The 27605-nt window shown below is 34.3% G+C and overlaps 1 pseudogene across 1 annotated transcript in view; it reads left to right on the top strand.

Annotated features, from left to right (window-relative positions):
- The first annotated feature begins 1131 nt into the window (after positions 1-1131).
- LOC309863885 overlaps positions 1132-27605 on the top strand; it is a 41220-nt pseudogene continuing 14746 nt past the window's right edge. The window contains exons 1-2 of the transcript in view: positions 1132-1799; positions 7613-7713. The product of the transcript in view is annotated as an uncharacterized misc_RNA (transcript). The remainder of the gene's footprint in view (positions 1800-7612; positions 7714-27605) is intronic.

Below are 27605 nucleotides of genomic sequence, written 5' to 3'. Positions count from 1 at the left end.
GACTTGGTCTTGGTAATGATTGTTTATTATGATCCCTACAACAAAAATAAATAAGTGGGATTGCATCAAACTAAAAAGCTTTTGCACAGCAAAGGAAATCATCTATCAAATGAAAAGGCAACCTACAAAGTTCCGAATCACATATCTGCTAAGGGGCTAATATCCAAAATATTTAAAGAAGTCATACAATTCAACAGAAAAAAAAAATTAAATGGGATTGGGAGGGAGACAAACCATACGTGACTCTTAATCTCACAAAACAAACTGAGGGTTGCTGGGGGCAGGGGGTTTGGGAGAAGAGGGTGGGATTATGGACATTGGGGAGGGTATGTGCTTTGGTGAGTGCTGTGAAGTGTGTAAACCTGATGATTCACAGACCTGTACCCCTGGGGATAAAAATATGTTTATAAAAAATAAAAAATTTTAAAAAAATGGCAGAGATTCAATAGACATTTTTCAATAGACCTGCAAAGGAGGAACAGGTACATGAAAAGGTGCAACATTACCAATTGTCAGAGAAAAACCACAAATGAAAACCATGTGGAGATATAACCTCATCTCTGTCAGAATTGTATTATCAAAAAGACAAGAAAGAAAAAGTGTTGGCAAGAATGTGGAGATAAGAAATTTGTGGGAATGTAAATTGGTTCAGCCATTAGAGAAAACAGTATGGGGTTTCCTCGAAAAATTAGAAAATAGAAATACCACAATTTAGCAATCTTTCTCAATACATATCCAAAGGAAGTAAAAACAGAATCCTGAAGAGATATCTGCCCTCCCACATTCATTACAGTATTATTCACAGCAGCCAAGATATGGAAATAACCTGAGTGTCCATCAACAGATAAATGGATAAATATGTGGGGAACATATGTATATATACATATATGTGTACATGTAACATTCCATTGTATATACACCCATATATATATATATATATATATATATAATATATATATATATATATATATAATATATATATATATATATATATATATATATACACACAATGGAGCGTTATTCAGCCATGACAAAGGAAATCCTGTCATCTGTAACAACATGATGAAACTTAGGGCATGATCCTAAGTGAAATGTTAGAGAAAGACAAATACAGTATGATGTCACTTACAAATGGAATATAAAAAAACCCAAACTCCTCTTGCCCAACGCTGCCACAACAGTGTTCAGGAGCTTTGTGGTGGTTGGCCAGGTGGTCTAATCTCCTTTGGACTTCATGAAGGGAAGGTGGTTGAGATTATAGATGTTATTGATCAGAAACCTTTGGTTGATGGACCCTGCACTCAGGTAAGGAGTCAGGCTTTGCCTCTCAAGAGCATACAGCTCACTGACTTCAAGGGTCCACACGATGCCAGTCATAAGTGTGTCTGACAAGCCTGGCAGAAGACAGATATCAGTACAAAATGCGCAGTCACAGGATGGGCCAAGAAGATGAAAGCCAGAGAAAGGAGAGCCAAGATGACAGCTTTTGATTGTTAAAAATCAGGAAGGCCAAGAAAATGAGGAACAGAATAATCAAGTTTGAAGTTAGGAAGCTACAAAAAAAGCAGCTCTCCTGGAATTTTCTTCCAAAAAAAGCACCCTCTGCTAAGGGTGCAGCTGCCACAGCTGCTGTAAATGTTCCAGCAAAAAAGGTGGTCACTGCAGACAAGAAGGCTCCAGCCCAGAAGGTTCCTGTCCAATAAGCTGCAGGCCAGAGGCAGCCTCTCCAGAAAGGTCAGAAAGCGCCAGCCCAGAAAGCACCTGCTCCAGGCATCTGCCAATGTCTTACCCATAAAAGTGTAAGAAGTTATTTTTCTTTCTCTCCCCCTCTCTCTCCCTCTCTCACAAACACGTGTGTGTGTGCATCAAACTCATAATAAGAATAGTGGTTACCAGGAGCTGGTGGGTAGGAAAAAATGTTAGTTGAATGGTATGAACTTCTAGTTATAAAATGAGTAAGGCCTGGGTAATGAAGGTACAGCATGATGATTATAATTAAAAGTACTATATTACGTACTTGAAAGTTTCTAAGGGAGTAGATCATAAATGCCGGACAACAAAAGAAATAGTAATTACTTGACATGATGGAGATGTTAGCCAACATTAGGATGGTAATCATTTCATTTTATATGTGTATGAAGTCAACATATTGTATACTTTAAACTTACACAATATTATATGTCAAATATATCCCAAAGCTTAAAAAAATAATCTTTGATGGAGGTAGTCTGTCAAAACCATCAGAAAATTTATTCTCTACTTTTAAAGACAATGTCACTTTTCATTCACAGTAGACAATAAATTGAGTCCAAAAACAAAATGCTATAGGTAAATGAGATCTTAATGAATACATATTAAAAGCAAAAATAGTTATAATTATCAAGATGGAAAATTGAACTTGTCTAAAGTGTTTAGATATACAAGAATCAATTATTAAAAGGGTTTAATTTCTCTTAAAATTATCATGAAATTATAACATTAGCACTGCTATTTGTTGACATTTTCTTATGTTAGATTTTCATTTTTCTATGAAAAGCTAATTTCATTAGAGCTATAATTGGCATCTTTAATAAACTCAAATCTAGGTCTTTAGACCTTTTTTTTTTAACAAATCTGTAGAAAAAATTATTTAGTTCCACCAAAAACTTGTCTATTTATAGGTTAACAACAGAAGTAAGACTATTTCAAATATTATACGTTATAGTTATGTATTTACTCAGAAGGAGAATACAGGTGAAAAGTGTTTAAGTGATTAGAAAAAGCTTTATATTCTACCTTTCCCCATGAATTCATCTATTTCACTGAAGTTGACTGAAATATTATCAAATAGTTTTTAACTGTATCTTTTTAAGTTTGAAATTTTTTAATCTTTTATTATGTCTAGTTTATACCTAGTTGTGACTAGTTTAAAAATTATTTTATATCTTTCATTTTTCCCAGCATGAAAAATGTGCCTTTTTGATATATTTTCATAAAACAGGCTTTTTAGATTAGTTATTCATCCATATGGTATATTTATTTTGTTATTTATTACATTCTTATATTTAGTATGTATTTTTTTAATCTCTTCAGATTTAGTTTTTCAAGCTTCAGATGGATATTACATATAAGTTTGCAGCCTTGTCTGTATTTCTACATATATATATATGTAAAATAATTTCCTCTAAATATAACTTTTTCTGAAAATATTTTGGTATATAAATTTCCATTGAAACACCACTTTGGTTGAAACCTATGAATTAATACTTCTTTTTTAATTACTCCTTTGTTCTAAGTGTTTTCAAATTTCTATTATGATTTTTTTCTTTAAATTATGAATTATTTAGCAATGTATTTTGAATTTTTAACATTTATAGGGGTTTTCTTAGCTATTTTTAAAAACAAGCATCTTTCTTTCTTTCTTTCTTTCTTTCTTTCTTCTTCTTCTTCTTTTTTAGGGGTGGAGTTGGGGGGCAGAGGGGGAGAGAGCGAATGCTAAGCAGGCTCCATGCTCAGCACAACACAGAGCCCAATGTGGGGCTCTAATCTCACAACCCTAAGATCACAACCTGAGTTGAAATAGAGTCAACGCTTAACCAACTACACCACCCAGGTGACTCAGAAAATAAGCATATTTCTTAATTGCACTAACAAAAATATGATGTGTGATTCCTTCACTTTCTAATATGTTCAGGCTGACTTTCAGCCTAATGTATGATCCACTTTTAAATGATTTATGTGTGCGTAAGAAGAATATGTACTTGTTAACTTTGATATGTGGGTTTCAACATGCTTGTACTAATTAGGACCTCTTCAGATCATACATATTCTTATACAGAGGTGGAAATCAAGTGCATACGATACCCCAACAAACAAAATTAGTTAGCGTAATTTAAAACATAATATTTTAAAAAGTGTTAGAAAACAGCAAGTACCTAAGAACTTTTTTGAATTTTTTAAAATAATTTTAAACTATTATAAGAAACATATAGAAATGTGCACCTATCCTAAGTGAACAGTTCAGATGTTGAACATTCCTTAACACTCAGATTGAGAAACAATATCAATCACCTGTTACTTTTTTTTTCTTTTCTCTCTTTTTTTTTTTTTTTTTTTTGAACAGAGAGAGAGAGAGAGATCACAAGTAGGCAGAGAGGCAGGCAAAGAGAGAGGGGGAAACAGGCTCCCTGCTGAGCAGAGAGCCCAACGCAGTACTCGATCCCAGGACCCTGAGATCATGACCTGAGCTAAAGGCAGAGGCTGTAACCCACTGAGCCACCTAAGTGTCCCAATCACCTGTTACTCTTCCAGTCATCAACCCCCATCAAGTATAATTAGTCTCCTGAATTTTAATAGCATATATAAGCATGAACTATATTTTTATTATTTGAATAATATCTTACATATATATATTTTGTCAAGTATTATCCTACAGTACATATTTTGTCAAGCTATAATCACTCAACATTATTTGTAAGACTCATGCATATTATTACTTATAATTGTGGAATGTTATATCTTACTAATGTATGTTATGTCATTGTTTGAATACATTTATCTATTCTATTCATGGATAATAGTATACTTCCAATTTTTGCTATTACAGTGAAGCTATACATGTTCTAGACCATAACTTTGCATTTTTGATGAATACATGCCTAGAAGTATGTTGGGTCAATTTTTCAAAGTATTTGTGGCTATTTATACTCCTACCATAATCTATATGAGTTCTTATTTCTCCATATCCTTATCAATAGTTGGGATCATTTATTCCAGGATGCTAATGATGATCTGACTTGTTCTATTGTTTTGCTTTTTGTGTTTGTATTGGAGTCCACTGATTTTTTGTGGTGGTGATGAGGCAGGTGTCAAGATGTTTTTCCAATTGAAACATCTATTGAAGAAACATCCTATTATGCAATATCACCTTTGTCACAAACAGAGTGACAAGTCTGTGTGAGTCTATTTCTAGAATGTGTATTTTTATTTATGGAAGGTTATTCTTATTACAAAACCACACTGTCTTAATTACTATAGTTTTGGAATAGGTTTCATTATCTTGTAAAGTATATTTTTCATCTTTAACTTATCTCTAAAATTAGTTATATTTTTTCTTTTTATTTCCATTAAAAATTGTAGAATCAGTTTGTCAACACACACACAGACACACACACTCACACACAAAATACACCTTAAGGATACCTATATTAATATTGGCATTAGAATTATTCTATCAATTATTTTGAGGAGAACTGACATGTTTACTACTTTGAATACTCTAATCCCTGAACATGGTTTACTCATCCATTTATTTGGAGAGTCATTAACTTGTTTCAGTAGCATAGTTGTCAGTATAGAGGTTTTGCATAATATTCCATAGATTTATTCCTACATATTTGTTGGTTTTTGATGTTGCAATGGTGGCTTACTTGGACTGATTTCATTATTCAAAATAAAAAGAAATATTTTGAGTTACTATGTCATGAAGGAAAGCTAATGATTAATATAATTCTGTGAAAATAGGTTTAAAATGTCACCTTATAAATAAAAGTAATTCTTCCATATACTGGAAGTATATTTATTTTTAATAAAAAATACATTTATTCAGGGCGCCTGGGTGGCTCAGTGGGTTAAGCCGCTGCCTTCGGCTCAGGTCATGATCTCGCGTCCTGGGATCGAGTCCCACATGGGGCTCTCTGCTCAGCAGGGAGCCTGCTTCCTCCTCTCTCTCTCTCTGCCTGCCTCTCCAACTACTTGTGATTTCTCTCTGTCAAATAAATAAATAAAATCTTAAAAAAAAAATCTAACATTTAAAAAATACATTTATTCATATAAATGAAATATTTATACATAAATATTTCAGTGCTTTAGAATTCAGACATTCAATTATATCTTTAAATGCAGAAATTTTTAGAGAATGAGGTTTTTAAAGTAGCCAGAAATAGTATCTTCTCCAGGAGTCTAATCATCAATCTTCCTCTCAAATTGCTGCTGTACAGTTTTCACTAGAATAGCTACAAAATCAAAAAATTCATTTCTCTTGAGAACTCTACTTCAAATATTAGCGACTCCTTATAATGATCCAAAAATATATCTCCATATAGTTTGCACACTTTGGTTCTTATTTTAATCCAATATCCATACAGAACCACTCTCTTCTTCCCTGTGATAACTCTTGAGATCATAAGGGCAGTGTCTGTGTTCTTAGTCTCCTCCCCTTTTTTCCTCTGGTCTAAGAGTCTTCTCCCATTCATAAAACATGGTATCCAGCCTTTTCACCACCTTGGTGATGACCCTTCTCCCAATGCACCCCAAGACTTTCATGCATTCTTCACACTTCTCAGTGTGTTGCCCATTATTTTAGGTGTGGTCTCAGAAACAAAAGTAGACGAGGGATATCTTTTCACTCTGAGTTAGGTTCCCTACTACCACCAGTGCACCAAAGTTGCAGTGGCATCAGAGAAGCTGCCTGGCAAGGCATTCAGAGGCCTTGCAAATGGACATTTACATTGTTTCTTCATTGTCACACCTTTGTTTTGCCTGCCAGATGACTTTGGTAAAGTTAGGGACTTGGGTTCTGGGAAGGTAATCACAGTACACTTGAAAGGATGATTATCCGTTCATGTGTTCTGGCAGTCTTCTCTCCCTGAAGGAAAACCACTCCAGCAAAATATAATTATAATCATAAAATTGGTTTGTGAGCATAGAATTAGCACAACAGGTATTAGTTCATCAATGTAATATTTATGACATTGTGCTTATGGTCAGATACGTCCCTCATCAGAATACTGAGATACTTCCTGCTAAAACCACGAAGGGTGAAACTTTTATTGATGTGTTTTCTCCCTTCCACAGGGCTGAGCGGAGGGACTATGGTCATTAATAGCTGAGTGGTCTTGCTTTTCTATATTTTGAGCTAATCAGTCCCTGTTTCTAATAAATCTTGTTAGATTACTTAACATCTTTTGTCTTGCTCTATTCAGGAGGCCAACATATCTTTCCAAGGTGACTTTGAATCTTTCTTATCATTTGAGGTGGATTCTATATCCTGATTCTTAGAGACCATTCTTACACCTGTTTTCCAAATTCCAAGAAAGCTTGTCACTATCACCCACATGAATTTATCCAACCAAGTAACCAGTCAAAAAATTATGGTAATGTGGCCACACACATATGTAAGACCTTCTCTGTACTTTTTCTGTTACTGTAAGGGCCTACTCAACTGGAGCAACCCCATCCCGGTAGAACAGCCATTGTGTTGTGTATGCAGTGAACTTAGATTGACCTCGCCCCCCAGAGGAACTTACTTAGAAACAGGACCAGTAAAATACAGCTAATTAGCCCCTGATAACAGAGCGCAGGTACCAAGACGTGTCAGGCTAGGCGGAGCTAACAGAGCCCAGATACCAGGACATGTTAGGCGAGGTGGAGACGTCCAATCAGTAAAAGCACATCTACTACCTCCCTACCCACCAAAGAATGTAAGCCCCGCCTTTCAAGCACCAAACTAAGGTGCCAATTCTGACAGAAGTGATAGGCTAGTTTAAACAACTATTATAGGGTAAATTGTAATCCAATTAGCCACCCGTGTGTAACCTAGCATGATTGTGTGACTTTTCTCTGTGCGCTACAGTCTCATTGGCCAGGCTCAACTACATGGCCTTTACTCTATAAAAATTGGCCTATGAGATTAGGGGAGCGTCGCTTTCGCTTTGTAGGAAGTGGCCCGGGCTGGTAGGTTTGGTTCTCTGTGCTGGCACGAAATAAAGCCTTGCTTAATTTTTGCTTTGTATTGGTCTGGTCCTTTTGTCCACGGACCTTTCAGTTACCTCTGTGCCATCTATTGAGACACATAGTGGATTCTGGACAGTTTGATCACAGCAGTCACATGATTAACATTAGCTCTTTGGATATCAATCCTTCTGGCCTATCTCAGAGGGCCACTGATATTGCTGATTAGTCTTCCCTGCCTACACAGCTTTACTGTGAAGATAAGGATCTGTTCTGCCCAGGCTCCCACTTGTTTCCTGTTTTTTGTTTGTTTTTTTTTTTTTTTCTAAGGCATATTTAATTACAGTTAAAAGCACTTGGCTTGGGGTGCCTGGGTGGCTCAGTCGTTAAAGCATCTGCCTTCACTTCAGGCCATAATCCCAGGGTCCTGGAATCAAGCCCCCCATCTGGCTCTCTGCTATGGGAAGCCTGTTTCTCTCTCTCCCATTCCCCCTGCTGTGTTCCTTCTCTCCATGTCTCTGTGTGTCTGTCTCTCTGTCAAATAAATAAATAAAATTTAAAAAACACTTGGCTCCTTCAAAATACTGTGAAGAATCAGGGCATAATAGAAGTCAGAAAAGCAGTTTTAAAGTCCTTGTATTACCATAAATATCTAAAGAGAAATTCTTTTGAATATCTTTATATCTGAGTAAGATAACATCTGTATTTCTAGAGTTCCTTCAGACTCTCTAAAGACCTTAACAATATCCCTTGACCTTACATATTGGCTAAAATGTAACTTTGGTGACTCAGGCAACAGTTATCTATATCTAAAGTCTTTACAGAGTTCCTCTACAGAGCTATATAACAAAATGCTAAAGGGGTAATTTTTTTAAACAACCATTTTGAAGATATGAATACAAATTGGGGAGGAAGGTGAAGATGAGAAGCAATGCCATAAGGAGAATGTGTATCTCTGTAAAAGTTAATTGTGATGATAATTACTTTCTGCTTTGGAAGCACATAGATGATGTTGGCTCTTACAATGGAATTTGTTCAAAGAAATAAAATAGATTGGGCTATTCAACAGTGACTGATTTGTTCATTATGTTAAGAATGGAAAGCAATCTTGTAAAATGTCATCTTTTACTTTTATTTTAATTTTCTGAGAACATTCCTGCCAACTAAGTGTAAAACTTCCTCAATATCACTCCTAACTCATTAAAGGGGAAAAATAATATGGCTAAGTGCCTTTGACAAATAGTCATATTATTTAAATAATTATCACTGTCTTTGTCACCAGAGATACAGACACAGAAAAGTCAGGTGAAGACATAAAAGGGAGATTCAAGACACATCCCAATAATAGAAAGCTAAGGAAGAAGTTCAATGAGAAATTCACCCTCTCTGCAAACAGCAGTACCTGCAAAATTCTGCCTCTCCTGGAAGAATTGCATCCTTCGTATCCCTTTGTTGCACATGCACGCCTTCAAACATGCATTCAGAAAAGTCACTAAAACAATGCCAAAGAATAAACCATATTTTGTTTTGTTTTGTTTTGGAGGTACCAGCCCCACAAATCTGCAAACTGTTGTTTTCAGTCATTTGATTCCAGTAGTTTCTTCAGACCTGGCTTAAATGTCAGGTAGTGTCTGTGTTATTGGATTGTTTCTGCTTTAAGCTTTCCTTTCCAACTTGGGCCTCTTAGACTCTGTACAACATTGGCCTGTACAACCTTTACCTATCTCTGCTTCTGTACCCCAATTGTTTGAATTTTTAAAAGTAATCTCTGGTCTGCATGCTGAGCCTGAAAATCCTTCTCATATTTCCAGGCTGGCCTCATAGCCATACTCTTTTTTTTTTTTCAATTGGGATATAATTTTTATAATATTATATTAATTATAGGGTGAATAATGTAATGATTGGATATTTGTATATATTACAAAACCTCAGTAAGTCCAATGAACATCCATCAACATACACATTTTTTTCTTGTGATGAGAATTTTCAAGATCTACTCTCCTAGCTACTTTCAAATATGCAATGCATTATTACTAATAGTCACCATGCTGTACATTACATCCCCATGACTTATTATATAACTGGAAATATGCATCTTTTGACTTCCTTCACCCATTTTTCCCAGTTCCCACTTCAGGCAACCACCAATCTGCTCTCTATATCCAGAATCTCCAGTATTTTGTTTTGTTTTTGTTTTTGTTTTGAGGTTGAGACACAATGTTACATTAGTTTCAAGTGTACAATATAGTCTACCAAGTCCATACATTATATTCACTAGAAGCATAGCTAACATCTGCCTCTATACAATGCCATTACCATCCTATTGACTATTTATACTCCATACGCTATACCTTTTATTCTCATGACTTATTTATTCCATAACTTGAAGCTTGTATCTCCCACTCGCCTTCATCTTTTTTGTTCATTCCCCCACACCCTTCCACTCTGGCAAACATCAGTTTGTTCTCCTCTGTATTTATGGACCCACTTCTGCTTCGTTTGTTCATCTGTTGTTTTTTTATTCCAGATATAAATGAAATTATATGGTATCTGTCTTTGTCTGAGCAGCATAATACCTGCTAGGTTTATCCATGCTATTACAAATGGTAAGATCTCATTCTTTCTTATGCTTGAGTAATATTCCATTATATATACATACACCACAACCTCTTTATCCATTCATTCATCATTGCAAACTTGGATTGCTTGCATATCTTGCCTATTGTACGTAATGCTGCTATAAACATAGTGGTGTGTATGACTTTTCAAATTAGTATTTTTATTTATTGGGAGAAATGTATAGTAGTAGAATTACTGAATAAAATGGTAGTTCTATTTTTATTTTGAGAGGAAACACCATGTTGTTTTCCATAATAGCTGCACCAATTGATGTTCCCACTGACAGTGCATGAGGGTTTCTTTTTCTCCACATTCTCATCAGTGCTCATTATTTCTTATCTTTTTATTTTAGCATTCTAATACACATAAGGTGATAGCTAAAGGTTTTGACTAGTGATGTTAAGCATCTTTTCATGTGCCTGTTGGACATCTGTCTCTCTTCTTTGGAGAAATACCTATTCAGGTCCTCTGCCCATTTTTTAATTGGGTTATTTATTAGTGCTAAGTTATTTAAGTTCTTAATATGTCTTAGATCTTAATCCCTTATTGATCAATTGTGGATATCATTTCCCATTCAGTGGGTTGCCTTTTTGATTTATTAATAGTTTCCTTTGGTGTGAAAAAGCTTCTTATTTTGGTGTAGTCTTATAATTTATTTTGTTACTGTTTTCCTTGTCTCAGGAGACATGTCTAGAAAAATGCTAAATCTGATCTCAAAAAGATTACTGTCAGTTTTCTTTTAGGAGTTTTATGTGATTTCAGGTCTCACATTTAGGTCTTTAATCCATTTTGAGTTTATTTTTGTGTACGATGTTACAAAGTGGCCCAGTTTCATTCTTTTGCATGCAGCTGTTCAGTTTTCCTAGCAATATTTCTTCTTTGTATATTCTTTTTTCCTTTTCTGTACAGTCATTGAATGTAAAAGCAGAGGTTTATTTCTGGGTTTTATTCTGCTCCATTGATATATACATCTATTTTTGTGACTGCACTAACTGTTTGGATTGTTATAGTTTCGTAGTATATCTTGAAATTTTGGACTATGATAGCTCCAGCGTTGTTCTTTCTCAAGTTTGCATCAGCTAGTCAAGCTCTTTTGAGGTACCATACAAATTTGGGGAATATTTTTTCTAGTTGAGAAAAATGCTGCTGGTGTTTAGATAGGAATCACATTTAATCTGTAGATTGCTTTGGGTAGTGTGCATGTTTGAATAATATTCTTATAATCCATGAGCATGCAAATTCTTTTCATTTGTTTGTGTTGTCTTCAGTTTATCAGTGTGTTAAAGTTTTCAGAGTATAGGTGTTTCACCTCGGTTAATGTTTGTCTAGGTATTTTATCCTTTTTTGTGTAATTGTAAATGGAACTGTTTTCTTAATTTTTCTTTTTTACTACTGTGTTATTAGTGAATTGAATGTAAATGATTTCTGGATATTAATTCTGTATCCTGCAATTTTATTAAATTTATTACTTACAAGAGCTTTCTGATAGAGTCTTTGGGGTGTTCTATGTATAGTAGTATGTCATCTGATAATAGTGAAAGTTTACCTTCTTCCTAACCAATTTGGAAGCCTTTTATTTCTTATATGATTGCCCTGGCTAGGACTTCCAATACTATGTTGAATAAAGTGATAAGAGTTGACATCCTTTTTTTAATTCCTGATTTCCTGATCCCTCCACTGAGCAGAGAGCCTGATACAGGGGTCAATCCCAGGACCCTGAGATCATGACCTGAGCCAAAGGCAGAGGCTTTAACCCACTGAGCCACCCAAGTGCCCCTTATTCCTGATCTTTAAAGGAAAAGCTCTCAGTTTTCACCATTGAGTATGATGTTAGCTGTGAATTTCTTATGTATGCTCTTTATTATGTTGAGGTATGTTCCCCTCTAAGTCCACCTTATGGATATTTTTTTATCATGAATAGATCTTATATTTTATCAAATGCTTTTTCTGCATTTATTGAGATAATCATATGATTTTTATCCTTGTTCTGTTGATGTGGTATATGATGTTGATTGATTTGTAAATACTGAACCATCCTTAAATCCCAGAATAAATCCCACGTCATTGTGGTAAATTTTCCTTTTAATATATTGTTGAATGTGGTATGCTAATATTTTGTGGAGGCTCTTTGCCTCTTGTTAATCAAGGATATTTCTGTAGTTCCCTCTTTTTCAGTGTTTTTGTCTGGTCTTGGTATCAGGGTAATGCTGGTCTGTCAAATATATCAGTCAAAGACATTGTTTCCTTATTGATATTCTGCCTGGATGATTTATCCGTTGGTGTAAGTGGGATGTTTTAACAATATTTTTTCTTAGAATCCATGAGCGTGGAATGTTTTTCCATTTCTTTTTATCCTCTTCAATTAGTGTTTTATAGTTTTCAGAGTACAGATCTTTCATCTCTTTTGTTAGATTTATTCCAAGGTATCTTACGGGTTTGGGTGCAATTGTGAACAAGATTGATTCCATGATTTTCTTTCTGATGCTTCATTTTTGGTGTACAGTAATGCCACAGATTTCTGTACATTGATTTTTTTGTCCTGCAACTACTGAATTTGTATATCAGTTCTAGCAATTTTTGGTCGAGTGTTTTATACATAAAGTATCATGTTGGATGTGAATAGTGAAAGTTTGACTTCTCCTTGCCAATATGGCTGCTTTTTATTTCTGCTGGTTGTCTGATCGCTGAGACTAGGACTTCCAGTACTATGTTAAATCATAGTGGTGAGAGCAGACATCCCTGTCTTGTCTCTTACCATAGAGAGAAAGCTCTCAGTTTTTCTCCATTGAGGATAATATTAACTGTCACTGAAAGAAAGATTCACAACAGTTAAGTGAGATTTATTCCTGGACTATAAGGGTGGTTCAATTTTGTAAATCAGTCAACATGGTATACCACTTGAATAAAAGAAAAGATAAGAACCATATTATCCTCTCAATAGATGCAGAAAAAAACATTTAACAAAGTACTGCATCCATTCTTTTTTCTTTTTATTTTTTTTCAATTTTTGTATTAACATATAACGCATTACTTGCCCCAGGGTACAGGTTCCATTCCTGATAAAAGCCCTCAACAAGTAGTGATAGAGGGAACATACCTCAACATCATAAAGCTGTTGCTCTTCTCCATTCTTCTATTACTCTCTTTCCTTATGATTGATGATTTTCTGCTGTTATGCTTAGCTTTCCTATTTGTGTGTGTGTGTGTGTGTGTGTGTGTGTGTGTGTGTTTTATAGGGTTTTGGTTTTAGAGTTACCATGTAGTTCATATATAACATCCTAAGTATGAGCAGTCTGTATTAAATTGATGATCACTTAAGTTAGAACATATTCTAAAAGAACATTTTTTTATTCCTCACCGTCCATAGATAGATAGATACATACATACATACATACATATATTAGTCATATTTTATATCATTTTATCCCTATATCTAGATATTATATATCATTTTATTCACAATGTTATTCTAACTGTGGCCTTTTCTTTTCAGCTTAAAGAATTCCCTTCAACATTTCTTATAAGACCATGATAGTGGTGATAAATTCTTTTAAGTTTTATCTGGGTAACTCTTTATCTTTCCTTCCATTCTAAACGATAACCTAGCCAGGTAGAATGTTCCTGGCTACAGGTGTTTTTTTTTTTTTTTTTTTTTCTTTCAGCACTTTGAAAATATCATGCCACTTTTTTTTATCCTTCAAAGTTTTGATGGAAAAATCAGCCAGTTGTCTTATGGGGTTTCCTTTGCATGTAACCTTTATCTTTTAAAAATTTTTTCTGTATCTTTTACCTTTGGTATTTTAATTATTTTGCCATGGTGTTGGTCTTTCATCTTTTCTGGAACTCTCTGTGCTTCCTGATCGTAGAGATATCTGTTTCCTCCTTCATGTTAGGGAAGTTTTCAACTCATGTCTTCAAATTGTTTTCTGCCCCATTCTCTTTCTTTCCTTTCTATGATCCTTATAATGCAAATGTTGTTATGTTTGATGTTATCCAGGAGACCCCATAACCTGCCCTCATTTTTAAAAATTCTTTTTTTCTTTTCTCTGTTTAGCTTGGGTCCTTCCATTACTCCATCTTTTTTTTCTCCCATTACTCCATTTTGCAGATCACTGGCCCATTCTTCTGCATCCATTAATTTATTGATTCCCTCTAATATATATTTACATTCAGTTATTATATTCTTCAACTCTGATCAGTTCTTTTTTATATTTTCTAATCTGTGTTGAAGTTCTCATGGAGTTCTTCTATTCTTCTCTCCAATCTAATAAACATCTTTACTGTAATTACTTTAAACTCTTCATTAGGCATAGTGCTTATCTCCTTTCATTTAGTTCTTCTTCTGAGGATTTGTCTTGTTCTTTCATTTGGAACATATTTCTCTGTCCCCCCATTTTGCTTGACTTCCTGTATTTATTTTTATGAATTAGGTGGAACAGCTAAGTAGCTGAAGATAGACTTAAGTATCATCATCCCCTCTGTAGACTGTGTGTGTTTGGTGACTTGCTAGCTGGCCATAGCTGTGGCTTGCATGTGCCGGAGGTCCTGGGTAGTCTATGCTGGGCTTGTTCTCGTGGAATTACCAGAGCTGAAATGGGAATGGGCTGGGGTAGTCCTGAGGCTTTCTGCACAGAGGGCTTCCTAACAGAATAACCAAAGCTTCAATGGGTGGGCATGGGCCATCCCAGAATATTCTGCACAGAGTACACCCTGAGAGGACTTGAAGCTAAATTGGTGCAAGCTGGGTTATTCTGGGGCTCTCCATACACAGAGTACCCTAGGAGGAAAGCTGAAGCTGAATTGGGTGCCTGACAGTGTGTCTGAGGGTCTTCAGCACCAAGGGTACCCTGGTGGGTGGCTGGAGCAGAAGTGGGATATGGGTTAGGGGAAGTCCCAGGGCTCTCCCTGCAGAGGTTGCCTACCTGGAGTGACTGAAGCTGAAGCAGACATGAGCCAGGAAGTCCTGAAACACTCTGTAATGCTACCTGGCAAGCTACCTGAAAATGGAGCATCAGAATTTGTGTGGATTAGAGTGTATCCTGGGAGGCTTTGTATTTGTCTCTTTGGCATGATGACTGGAGCTATAATGAGTGCTGACCAGGGGTGTCCTGGTATGTACCACTCTGGTCCCACCTTGGGACCAGCTAGGGCTTGTTTGGGCTAGGCTGGGGCTTACTTGGGTGTTAGACCAACTAGAGTGCCCAGACTTTGCTCCCATCCACACTATCAAGGTAGAAAGGGAACATGAACTATGGCTCTTGCCAACCCTTCTGATCTGGAGAGGTTTTCAGCAGCTTCCCATTATTTGGCAAAATTCTGGGTCTGGTTACTCTGCAATCTATTTACTGTTTTAAACAACTGTTTCGTTTTTGTTCTTATTTTTATCTGTCCCAGAGTGTCTAAGGCTGATGTGGGCTAGGGGCTGGGGTTTGCTAAGGCAGCAAGTCAGCTGTGGCACCCGGACTCTGTTCTTGTCTATGCTGTCTAAGTGGAGGAAAGGTGTAAACTGTGGTTCTTACCAGCCCCTCTGACCCAAAAAGAGTTCCAGAGCTCTCCCATCATTTGATGGAATTCTAAGCCTGGACCCATTATATTTAGTTGCTTTTTATATTTTTAAGATTTTATTTATTTATTGGAGAGGGAGAGGGAGAGAGCACATGAGCAGAGGGGAGAGGCAAAGGCAGAGGGAGAAGCAGACTCCTCACTGAGCAGGGACCCCAATGCAGGGCTCGATCCCAGGACCCTGGGAACATGACCAGAGCCAAAACCAAATGCCTAACCCACTGGGCCACCCAGGTGCCCCTTTAGTTGTTCTTTTAAACTACAGCTTTTTTTTTTTTTTCTTCTGTGTTCCAGGGCAGACTTTAAATCTCTTCACCATCCCTATGTTCTATCCCTCCCAACTGCCATTCCCATCAATGAGGATGTGGGTTCTCTTTTTTCTTATGTCTCTGTCTCTCCTGCTGTTTTCTATGTGGCCTATTATTTGTTGAGCAGAAGCTATTCATCCAGCTTTCAGTTCAGCAGGAACTGCTCTATAAATAGATGTAAATTTGGTGTATCCAGGGAAGAAATGATTTCAGAGTCTTCTTATGTTGCCATCTTGGACCAGAACTTGTTAGGTAGTTTTGTTTTGCTTTTAGATTTTTACATATAATGAGATCATATGGTATTTATTTTTCTCTGTCTTATTCTCACTTAGCATAATTCCTGTAAGTTTCATCCATGTTGTTGCAAATGGCAAGAATTAATTTTTTTATGGCTGAGTGTTTTATTATATAATGTATACCACCTATTTTCCCATTCATCCATTGATGGACATTCAGGTTGTTTCCATGTCTTGGCTTCTGTAAACAATGTTGCAATGAACATGGGGGTGAATATATTTTTTAAGTTAGCATTTTGTTTTTATTGAAGAAATACCCAGAAGTGGAATTGCTGGATCATATGCTAGCTCTAATTTTTAACTTTTAGGAATCTCTCTAATGTTTCCATAATGGCTATAACATTCTGACCAACTATGTGCAGCATTCTCTTTTTCTCACATTCTTGCCAACATTTGTTTGCTCTTATATTTTTGATAATAGAGATACTAACAGATATGAGGTTATACCCCATGTAGTTTTGATTTGTATTTTCCTGGTGATTAATAATATGAACCATCTTTTCATGTATTTGTTGGTCATCTGTATGTCTTATTTGGCAAAATGTCTACTTAGCTCCTCTGCCTATCTTTTTAGTTGATTTTTATTTTGTTTTCTTGCTACTGGGTTATATGAATTATTTTATTGATCTTAACCCCTCATAAGATATGTGAATTGCAGATATTTTCTCCTTTTCAATAGGTTGCCTGTTCATTCTGTTGATGATTTCCTTTGCTGTCTATAAATCCGTTAAATGTACTACCAGCTGTTTATTTTTGTTTTTGTTGACTTTGCTTTTAGAAATTCAAAAAACCATTGCTGTGACTGATGTCAAGGAGCTTACCACTTATGTTTCCTTCTAGGGGTTTTATAGTTTTAGGTCTTATGTTCAAATGTTTAACCCATTTTGAGTCAATTTTTATACAAAACAGGTCCAGTTTCATTCCTTTTTATGTAGATGTTAAGTTTCCCAACACTATTAATGGAAGATACTATTATTTTTCCACTGTTTATTTTGGTTCTTCTGTAATAAGTCCACACAAATGTGACAAATATTTGTAATTAATTTATTTTGGGGCTCTCAATTCTTTTCCATTGAAGTATGTGTTTGCCAATAACATAATGTTTTATTTAGTATCATGTTACAATAATTTTGAAATCAGAAAGCATGATGTCTCCAGTTTTATTTATTCTTAAGATTCCTTATTCCATTTGCAGTCTTTATTATTCTATACAAATTTTAGGATTTAATTTTTCTATAAAAATGTCACTGGAATTTTGATAAGGATTGCATTCAATCTGTAGATGGCTTTGGTAGTATGGACATTTAAGAATATTAATTCTTCCAATCCATGAGCATAGAGTGTGTTTTAATTCATTTGTGTCATCTTCAATCTCTCTCACCAATATTTTCTAATTTTCAGTGTACAGATCTTTTACCTTCTTGGTTAAATTTATTTCTAGAGATTCTATTATTCTTGATATAATTATATATAGGAATATTTTCTTAGTTTCTCTGATAGTTTGTTAGTATTGCATAGAAACAGAACAAGTTTGTGTATTTTGATTTTGTATCCTACAATTTTACTGAATTTATTCTAATGCTTTTTTAGTGGAGTATTTAGGGCTTCCTATGTATAATATTGTATCAATGATGAATAATGATTTTCAACTTTTCCTTTCCAGTTTGGATGTCTTTTATTTCTTTTTCTTGCCTATTACTCTCAGTAAGACTTCTAGGACTATGTTAAATAAAAGTGTCAAGAGATGGTATCTTTTCTTATTCCTTGATTCTTGATGAAAAGCTTTCAGCTTTTACCACTGAATGTGATGTTAGTTGTGTACTTCTTATACTTGGCCTTTACTATGTTGAGGTGTATTCTCTCTAATCCCATTTTGTTGAATATTTTTATCATAAATCAGTGTTGAATTTTGTCAAATGCTTTCTCTATTGGGATGATTATACGATTTTTATTCTTTATGTTAATGTGCTGTGCTATGTTGGTTGATTTTATGGATGTTGAACCACCCTTGCATCCCTTGAATAAATCCCACTTGATCTTGGTATAGAATTTTTTTAATGTATTGTTAAAATGTATTGTTAAAATTTTTGAGGATTTTTGCTTATATGTTTGAGGATATTGACCTGTGACTTTTTTGTAATATCTTTGTGAAGTTTTGGTATCAGGATAATGCTGACCTTATAAAATGAGTAATTAAGTGTTCCTTTTTTTTTTTTTTTTAATGGAAGAGCAAGAGAGATAGTGGAGGGACAGGGGGAAAGATAGAGAATCTTTTTTTTTTTTTTTTAAGATTTTATTTATTTATTTGTTTGAGAGAGAGCACAAGCAGGGGGTAAGGAGGGGCAGAGGGAGATGGAGAAGCAGTCTCCCCACTGAGAAGGGAGCCTGACATGGGACTTGATCCCAGGACCCTGAGATCATGACTCAAGTGGAAGGCAGATATTTAACTGACTGAGCCACCAAGGTGCCCCAAGAGAAAGAATCCTAAGCAGACTCCATGCTGACTATGGAGCCTGACATGGGGCTCAATCTCAAGACCCTGAGGTTATGACATAAACTGAAATTAAGAGTAGATGCTTAACCAAATGAGCCACCCAGATGCCTAGGATTAATGTTCTTTTTTTTTTTTTTAAGATTTTATTTATTTATTTGACAGAAAGAGATCACAAATAGGCAGAGAGGCAGGCAGAGAGAGAGGAGGAAGCCGGCTTCCCACTGAGCAGAGAGCTCAATGCGGGGCTCAATCCCAGGACCCTGAGATCATGACCTGAGCCGAAGGCAGAGGCTTAACCCACTGAGCCATCCAGGTGCCCCAGGATTAATGTTCTTTTGTGAACATTTAGTGGAGTTCACCAAAGAAGCTGTTGGATTCTGGATTTTTGCTTGTTGAAAGGTTTTTGATTACTGATTCAATCTTCCTACTAGTAACCAGTCTATTCCAAATTTTTTTATTTCTTCATCAATCTTGATAGGCTGTAGATTTCTTCAAATTTATCCATCTCTTCTAAGTTATCAAATTTATTGGCATTTAATTGTTCATAATAGTTTCTTACCCTTTGTATTTCTGTAGTATCACTTGCAATGTCTCCTCTTTCATAATTTTGTATTTTCACTTTTTCTTTGTTGAGTATATTTAAAGATTTGTCAATTTTATCTTCTTAAATTACCAGTTCTTAGTCTCATAGAACTTTTCTATTGTCTTTTTAGTCTCTATTTTATTTATTTCCACTACTTCCATTTTCCTACTAACTTTGGTCTTCATTTGTTCTTTTTTCTTTCTTTTTTAGTTACTTGAAATATAGAGTTAAGTTGTTTAGTGAAGATATTTCTTTCTTGAAGTAGCCATTATCACTATGAACTTTGCTCATAGAATTGCTTTTCCTGCAACATATCAAAAGTTTTGATATCTTATATTTTAATTTGTTTCAGGATATTTTTGGATTTATTTCTTTGATCCATTGCTTGTTTTGTGACATATTGATTTAATCTGTACATATTTGTGAGCTTTCCTCTTGTAAATTATTTCTAGTTTCATACCAGTTAGGAAAGGTGCTTGATATGTTTTCAGTGTTCTTAAATTACTAAGACTGTTTTGTGTTCTAGTATGTGATCTATCCTGGAGAATGTTCCATGTGTACTTGAGAAAAATATGTACTCTGTTGATTTTGATGGAATGTTCTGTGTATATCTCTTAAGTTGATCTGGTCTAATTTTTCATTGAAAGCCAAAGTTTTCTTACTTATTTTCTATCTAGATGATATAGCCATTGAATGTAAGAAGAATATTAAAGTCCCCAAATATCGTTATATTGTGATTTCTCCCTTTAGGTTATGTTCATATTTGTTTTATACAGTTGGCCACTGAATAACATGATAATTAGGGACACTACCCTTTTATATATAACTTTTTTAAAAAGATTTTATTTATTTATTTGATAGATGGAGATCATAAGTAGGCAGAGAAGCAGGCAGAGAGAGAAGAGGAAGCAGGCTCCCAGTTGAGCAGAGAGCCCGATGCGGGCCTTGATCCCAAGACCCTGGGATCATGACCTGACCTGAAGGCAGAGGCTTTAACCCACTGAGCCACCCAGCCACCCTATATATAACTTTTGACTCCCCCAAAACTGAACTACAAATAGCCTACTGTTGATTGGAAGCCTCAATGATAATATAGTCTATTAACACTCATTTTGTATATTTTATGTATTATATGGTATATTATTATAATAAGATAAGCTAGAGAATAGAAATATTAAGAAAATCATCAGGAGGAAAAAATATATTTTTAGAACTGTACTGTATTTATCAGGGAAAAAAGTTCATATATCAGTAAACCTGTGCAGTTCAAAGCCATGTTCAAGGGTCAACTGTATATTTAAGTGGTCTCTTGATGGATGCATAAATATTTACAAATGTATGTCTTCTTGTTGAATTGACCCCCTTATCATTATCTAGTGTACTTCTCATCTCCTTTTACCTTTGTGTTAAAGACTATTTTGTCTGATATAAAGATAGCTACTCCAGCTTTCTTTTGGTTTCCATTTACATAGGGTATGTTTCCCATCCCTTCGCTTTTAGTCTATATGTGTCTTTAGGTCTGAAGTGAGCCTCTTATAGGGAATACTGATGGTTCTTAACTTTTTTTTTAATCCATTCAGCTGCTCTGTCCTTTGATTAGAGAATTTAGTCCATTTATATTTAAAGTAATAATTCATAGGTATGTACTTATTACCATTTTGTTAATCATTTTCTGTCTGTTTTGTAGTTCCTCTGTGTTCCCTTTTCCTTTTGCTCTCATTTATGGTGTGATGACTTTCTTAGCTTTCTTTATCTTCTGTATATCTACTATAGGTTACCATAAGGCTTCCATAGAACAGCTTATATTTATACCAGTCTATTTTAGTTGATAAAAATTTAAGTTTGAACAATCTAAAGCTCTACATTTTAGTCTCCACTTCCATACCCAACATTTTATTTTTTAATGTTCCATTTTAAATCTTTTTATATTTTGTATCACTTAACTAATTATTGTAATTATAGTTATTTTTCCTATTTTTGTATTTGAAACTTTATACTAGGTTTGTAAGTGATCAGTCCACCACCTTTATATATTTATACTTTCAAATGTTTTCTTGTTACTACCTAGTGCCTTTCTTTTTCTTTTTTTTAGCTTAAAGAATTTCATGCAACATTTTATCTAAGACTGGTTTCATGATGATAAATTGTTTTAGCTTTAGCTTATTTGGAAAACTCATAATCTCTCCATCAATTCTTTTTTTTTTTTAAAGATTTATTTATTTATTTGACAGAGAGATCACAAGTAGGCAGAGAGGTAGGAAGGTGGGGGGAGCAGGCTTCCTGCTGAGCAGAGAGCCCAAGACAGGGCTTGATCCCAGGACCCTGAGATCATGACCTGAGCTGAAGGCAGAGGCAACCCACTGAGCCACCCAGCCATACCCTCTCCATCAATTCTGAAATATAATTTTATTGGGTAAAACATTTTTGATTGGAAGTTTTTTCCCCAGCACTTAAAATATGTTGTGTTACTCCCTTGTAGCCTATAAAATTTCTTCGGAAAAACCTGATGATGATGATATTATAGGGATTCCTTTGTACATAATGAGTTGTTTTTCTATTGCTATTTTTAAGATTCTCTCATTGTCTTTAACTCTTTTGAGTTAATCTTATTTAGAATTCTGTGCTCCTTATATCTGGAAGTCTGCGTCTTTTCCCAAGTTAGGTGGTTTTCAGCCATTGTTTCTTTAAATAAGTTTCTGCCCCTTTCTTTCTTTTTTTGCCTTCTGAGATTCCTGTAATGTGAATGTTAGTACACTAGAAATTGTCCCATATGTTCCTTAAACTATTTTCACTTTTTTTTCCCTTCTTTTTCTTTCTTTTTGCTGCTGTAATTGGGTAAGTTCCACTGTTCTGGCTCAAATTCAATGATCCTTTTTTCTGCTTCCTCTAGTCTACTGTTGAAACCCTCTTCTGTACTTTTAAGCTTAGTTGTTGTGTTCATCACCTCAAGAAATTCTATTTGGTATTTAGATATTTTTTATCCTTTTGTTGAAGTTCTCACTGTATTTATCCATTCTTCTTAGTTCTTTGAACATCTTTATGACCATTACTTTGAACTCCTTGTCAGACAAGTCATTTATCTCCATTTCATTAAGGTTTTTTCCGCTAAGATTTTCTCTTGTACTTTCATTTGTAACATGTTGCTCGGTTCCTTCATTTTCCTTGACTCTGTGTTGGTTTTTATTTTATTTATTTGAGTACACTTGACCCACAATATTACATTAGTTTCAGGTGTACAACTTAGTGATTTGATAAGTTTATACATTATGTCATGATCACCACAAGTGTAGCTACCATCTGTCCCATTACATTGCTATTACAAAATCATTGACTGTATTCCTCATGCTCTGCCTTTTACTTTAGTAACTTATTTGTTTCAAAACTAGAAGCCTGTATCTCCATCCCCCTTCACCCATTTTACCCACCCCTTTATCCCCCTCTTCTCTGTTAACCATCAGTTTGTTCTCTTTATTTGTGGGTGTGATTCTTCTGCTTTTTGTATGTTCATTCATTTTTTTGTTTTTTTTTTTTTAGATTCCACTTATGAGTGGAATTATGACATTTGTCTTTCTCAGTCTGATTTATCTGACTTACCATTTTACCACCTACATCCAGCCATAATGTTGCAAATGGCAATATCTCATCTTTTTTTTTTTATGGCTGCATAATATTCATGTGTGTGTGTGTGTGTGTGTGTGTGTGTGTGTGTGTGTGTGTGTTATATCTTCCTTATCCATTTGCATGCTTAGGGACACTTAGGTTGCTTTTATTTTTTGACTATTGTAAATAATGCTACAATAATAAGGCTGCATATATATTTTTGAATTACTGTTTTTATTGTCTTTCAGTAAATACCCAATAATGGAATTATTGGATCATATGACATTTCTATTTTTCATTTTTTGAGAAACCTCCACACTGTTTTCCATAGTGGCTATACCAGTTTACATTTCCACCAATAGGGTAATGTGCACAAAGTTTCTTTTTTCTCCACAGCCTCACTAACATTTGTTATTTCCTATATTTTGGATACCAACCATTCTGACTGGTGTAAGGTACTATCTTTTGTGGGTTTTATTGGCATATCCCTGATGATTAGTAATGGTCATTTGTATGTATTCTTTGGAAAAATATCTATTTAAGTCCTCTGCCCATTTTTTAATCAGATTATTCTTCTCCTTCTTTCTTTATTTCTTTTTCTTTTTTTTTTTTTTTTTTTTTTGGTCTTGAGTTGTATGAGTTATTTGTAGGTTTTGGATATTAGCCACTTATCAGATATATCATTTGAAAATATCTTCATTTATTCAGTAGGTTGCCTTGTTGTTTTATTGATGCCTTTACTGTGAAAAGCTATTTTTTTTATTTTAATGAAGTCTCAATAATTCATTTTTGCTTTTATATCCCTTGGATTAGAAGACCTATTTAGAAAAATGTTGTTACAATTGATGTTAGAGAAATTATTTCCTGTTCTCTGTTCTAGGATTTTTATGCTCTCAAGACTCATATATAGTCCTTAAATCCATTTTGAGTTTATTTCTGTATATATTAGAAAGTAGTCCAGTTTCATTCTTTTGCATGTTGTTGTCCAGTTTTCCCAGCATCATTTCTTGAAGACACTGTCTTTTCCCCATTGTATATTCTTGCTTCCTTTGTCATAGATTAATTGGCCATATAATTGTGGATTTATTCTGGGCTCTCTATCTTGTTCCATTAATGTCAATGACAATGGCACAGGCACAAAATTAGACATTCTTGTGCTATACTATTTTGATTACTAAAAATTTATAGTATATTTTGAAATCTGTGATACCTTCAGTTTTGTTCTCCTTTCTTAGCATTACTTTAGATATTTGAGATCTTCTGTTATTCCATACAAATTTTAATATTAGTTTTAGTTCTATAAAAATGTTATTGGCATTGTGATAGGGATACATTGAATCTATAGACTCTTTTGAGTAGTACAGATATCTAATATTTTTCTGATCCATGAGCATGACCTATCTTGCTATTTGTTTGTGTCTTGTTCAGTTTCTTTCATCAGTGGTTTAGAGTTTTTAGAATACAGATCTTTCACTTCCTTGGTTAAGTTTATTCCTAGGTAATTTTTTTGGTAACATTGTAATTTTTAAAAAAAATTATCTTTATTCTACACAGTCATTAGTGTATAGAAACACTAGTGATTTACAGGTATTAATTTTATATCCTGCCAGTTAACTGAATTTATTTATTAATTCTAGTAGTTTTTATGGTAGAATCTTTGGGACTTTCTATGTATAATATTATGTCATCTGCAAATAGTAATGTTAAACTTCTTCTTTACCAATACAGATACCTCTTATTCCCACTTTTTTTTCTGATTGCTGTGGTCAGGACTTCTAGTATAGTATTGAATAAAAGTGGTGAAAGTGGACATCCTGTCTTCTTCCTGAACTTAGAGAAGCTTTATTTTTCACCATTGAGTATGATGTTAACTGTGGATTTTTTATGTATGGCCTTTATTATGTTGAGATATGTTTCATCTACCTCACTTTGTTGAGAGTTTTTATCATGAATGGATGTTGAATATTGTCATATGTTATTCTTCATCTATCAAAATGTTCATATAATTTTTATACTTCATTTTGTTGATGTGGTGTAGGACATTGACTGATTTGCAAATATTGAGTCATCCTTGCGTCCCCAGAAGAAATCTCATCTGATTATGATGAATGATGTTTTCAATGTATTGTTGGATTTAGTTTGCTAATATTTTGTTGAGTATTTTTACATCTATGTTCATCAGGGATATTGGCTTGTAGTTAGTTTTTGTTTGTTTGTTTGTTTGTTTGTTTTGTGACGTCCTTATCTGGTTTTGATATCAGGGTAATACTGGCCACCTACAAGGTATTTGGAAGATTTTCTTTATCTTCCATTTTTTTTGAAGTAGTTTGAGGAGAAAAGGTATTAACTCCTCTTTACAAGTCTAGTAGAATTCCTCTCTGAATCCATCTTGTCTTGGAACTTTATTTTTTGGTAGTGTTTTGATTACTGGTTGAGTCATTACTTGTAATCTGTGCATTCAGATTTTCCCTTCTTTCTTTGATCAGTTTGGGAAGACCATCTGCTTCTAGGCAATTATTTCTTCTAGGTTGTATTGTTTGTTGGCATATGACATTTCATAGTATTCACTTATAAATGTTGGTATTTCTGTGGTGTCAGTTGTTATTTTTATTCCCTTGTTTCTAATTTAATTTGGTCATTTTTCTCTGTTTCTTGATGAGTCTGGCTAAGGCCTTACCCTCTCCCTCCTTTTATAAAAAATCTTTTCAAAGAATCAACTCTTGGCTTCATTGATTTCTCTCTCTTTTCTCTTTATGTCATTTATTTCATTATTATTATCTCCATGCTCTCATCTTTGTTATTTTTTTTCTTCTACTCAAACTGGGCTCTGTTGATTCTTTTTCTAGTTTCTTTAAGTGTAAAGTGCATTTTTTTAGCTTTTTCTTATGTTTTTGAGATCGCCCATATCACTATTTACTTCCTTCTTAGAACTGCTTTTGCTGTGCCCCAAAGATTTTTGGACCATTGTGTTTTCATTTTTATTTGTTTTCATGTGGTTTTTTTTTTTTAAATTTCTTCTTTGACTGCCTTTTTTACCTTATTGGTTGTTTAGTATCATGTTGTTTAGTCTCCACATGGTTGTATTTTTTTCCATTCTTTTTGTGTGTGCAATATATTTCTAGTTTTATACCATTGTGATTGGAAAAGATGAATAGTATGATTTCAATCTTCTCAAATTTATTGAGGCTTGTTTTGTGGACTAGTAAATGATCTATTCTGGAGAATCCTCCATGTGCCCCTGAGAAGAACTTGTATTCTGTTTGGGGGTATGGAATGTTCTATATATATTTGTTGTGTCCATCTGGTCGAATGTGTCTTTCAAAGACATTATTATTTTTTTTATTGAGCTTTCTGTCTAGGTAATCTGTTAATATAAATGGGGTGTTAAAGTTTCCTATTATTGTATTGTCATTAATTTTTATCCTTATTTCTATTAATATTCTATGCATTTAAGTACTTCAGTGTTAGGTACATAGATCTTTACAATTGTTATAACTTCTTGTTGGATTGATCTTTATTATTATGTGATGTCCTTTTTGGTCTCTTGTTATAGCCTTCATTTTAAAGTCTGTTTTGTCTCACATAAGTATAGCTGCCCTGGTTTTGCATTTTTTTTTCCCATTTGCATTTGTATGGTGAAAGTTTTTCCGTCCCTTCATTTTCAGTCTGTAGGGGTCTTTAGGTCTGAGGTGAATCTCTTGCAGGCAGCATATAGATAGGTCCATTTTATTTTTTAATCTATTCTGCCACCCTATGTCTTTCTACTGGAACCTTTAGGACATTTTTATTTTATTTTATTTTATTTTATTTTATTTTATTTTATTTTATTTTATTTTATTTTTAGAGAGAGAGTATGGTGGGAAAGGGGCATAGGGAGAGGAGAGGGAGAAAGAGAATCTTAAGCACCCTCCATGCCTAATGCAGAGTCTACTGCAGGGCTTGATCTCACACCCTGAGATCACTACCTGAGACAAAATCAAAAGTCAGATACTTAGCCAACTAAGCCAACCAGGTGGCCCAAGTCCATTTATATTTAATATAATTATTTGTAGGGATGTGTTTATTTCCATTTTTAAGATTTGTTTTCTGTTTTTTTTTCTTATTGTTTTTTGTGTCTGTTTGTTCCTTTTTCTTCTCTTGTTCTATTTCTTTGTGACTGATGAGTTTCTATATTATGTTTAGTTTTCTTTCTGTTTATGTTTTGTGCATATATAAAAGGTTTTGGGTTTATGGTTACCATGAGGTAGATATATAACACCCTAATAAAATGGAAGTCTATATTAATTTGATGGTCATTTGGATTCAAACACATTCCTTAAAAAAAAAAATTAAAAAGACAGAAAAAGAAAAAACTTCCTATTTTACTTCCTTCTCCATGTGTTATGTATATGTTATCATATTCTACATCTATTTATTCATAATTTTTTTATGTC

The sequence above is a fragment of the Mustela nivalis genome (genome assembly GCF_964662115.1).
Source record: "Mustela nivalis genome assembly, chromosome: 4".
NCBI classification, from domain to species: Eukaryota; Metazoa; Chordata; class Mammalia; order Carnivora; family Mustelidae; genus Mustela; species Mustela nivalis.
This window is presented reverse-complemented; position numbering and strand designations above follow the sequence as displayed.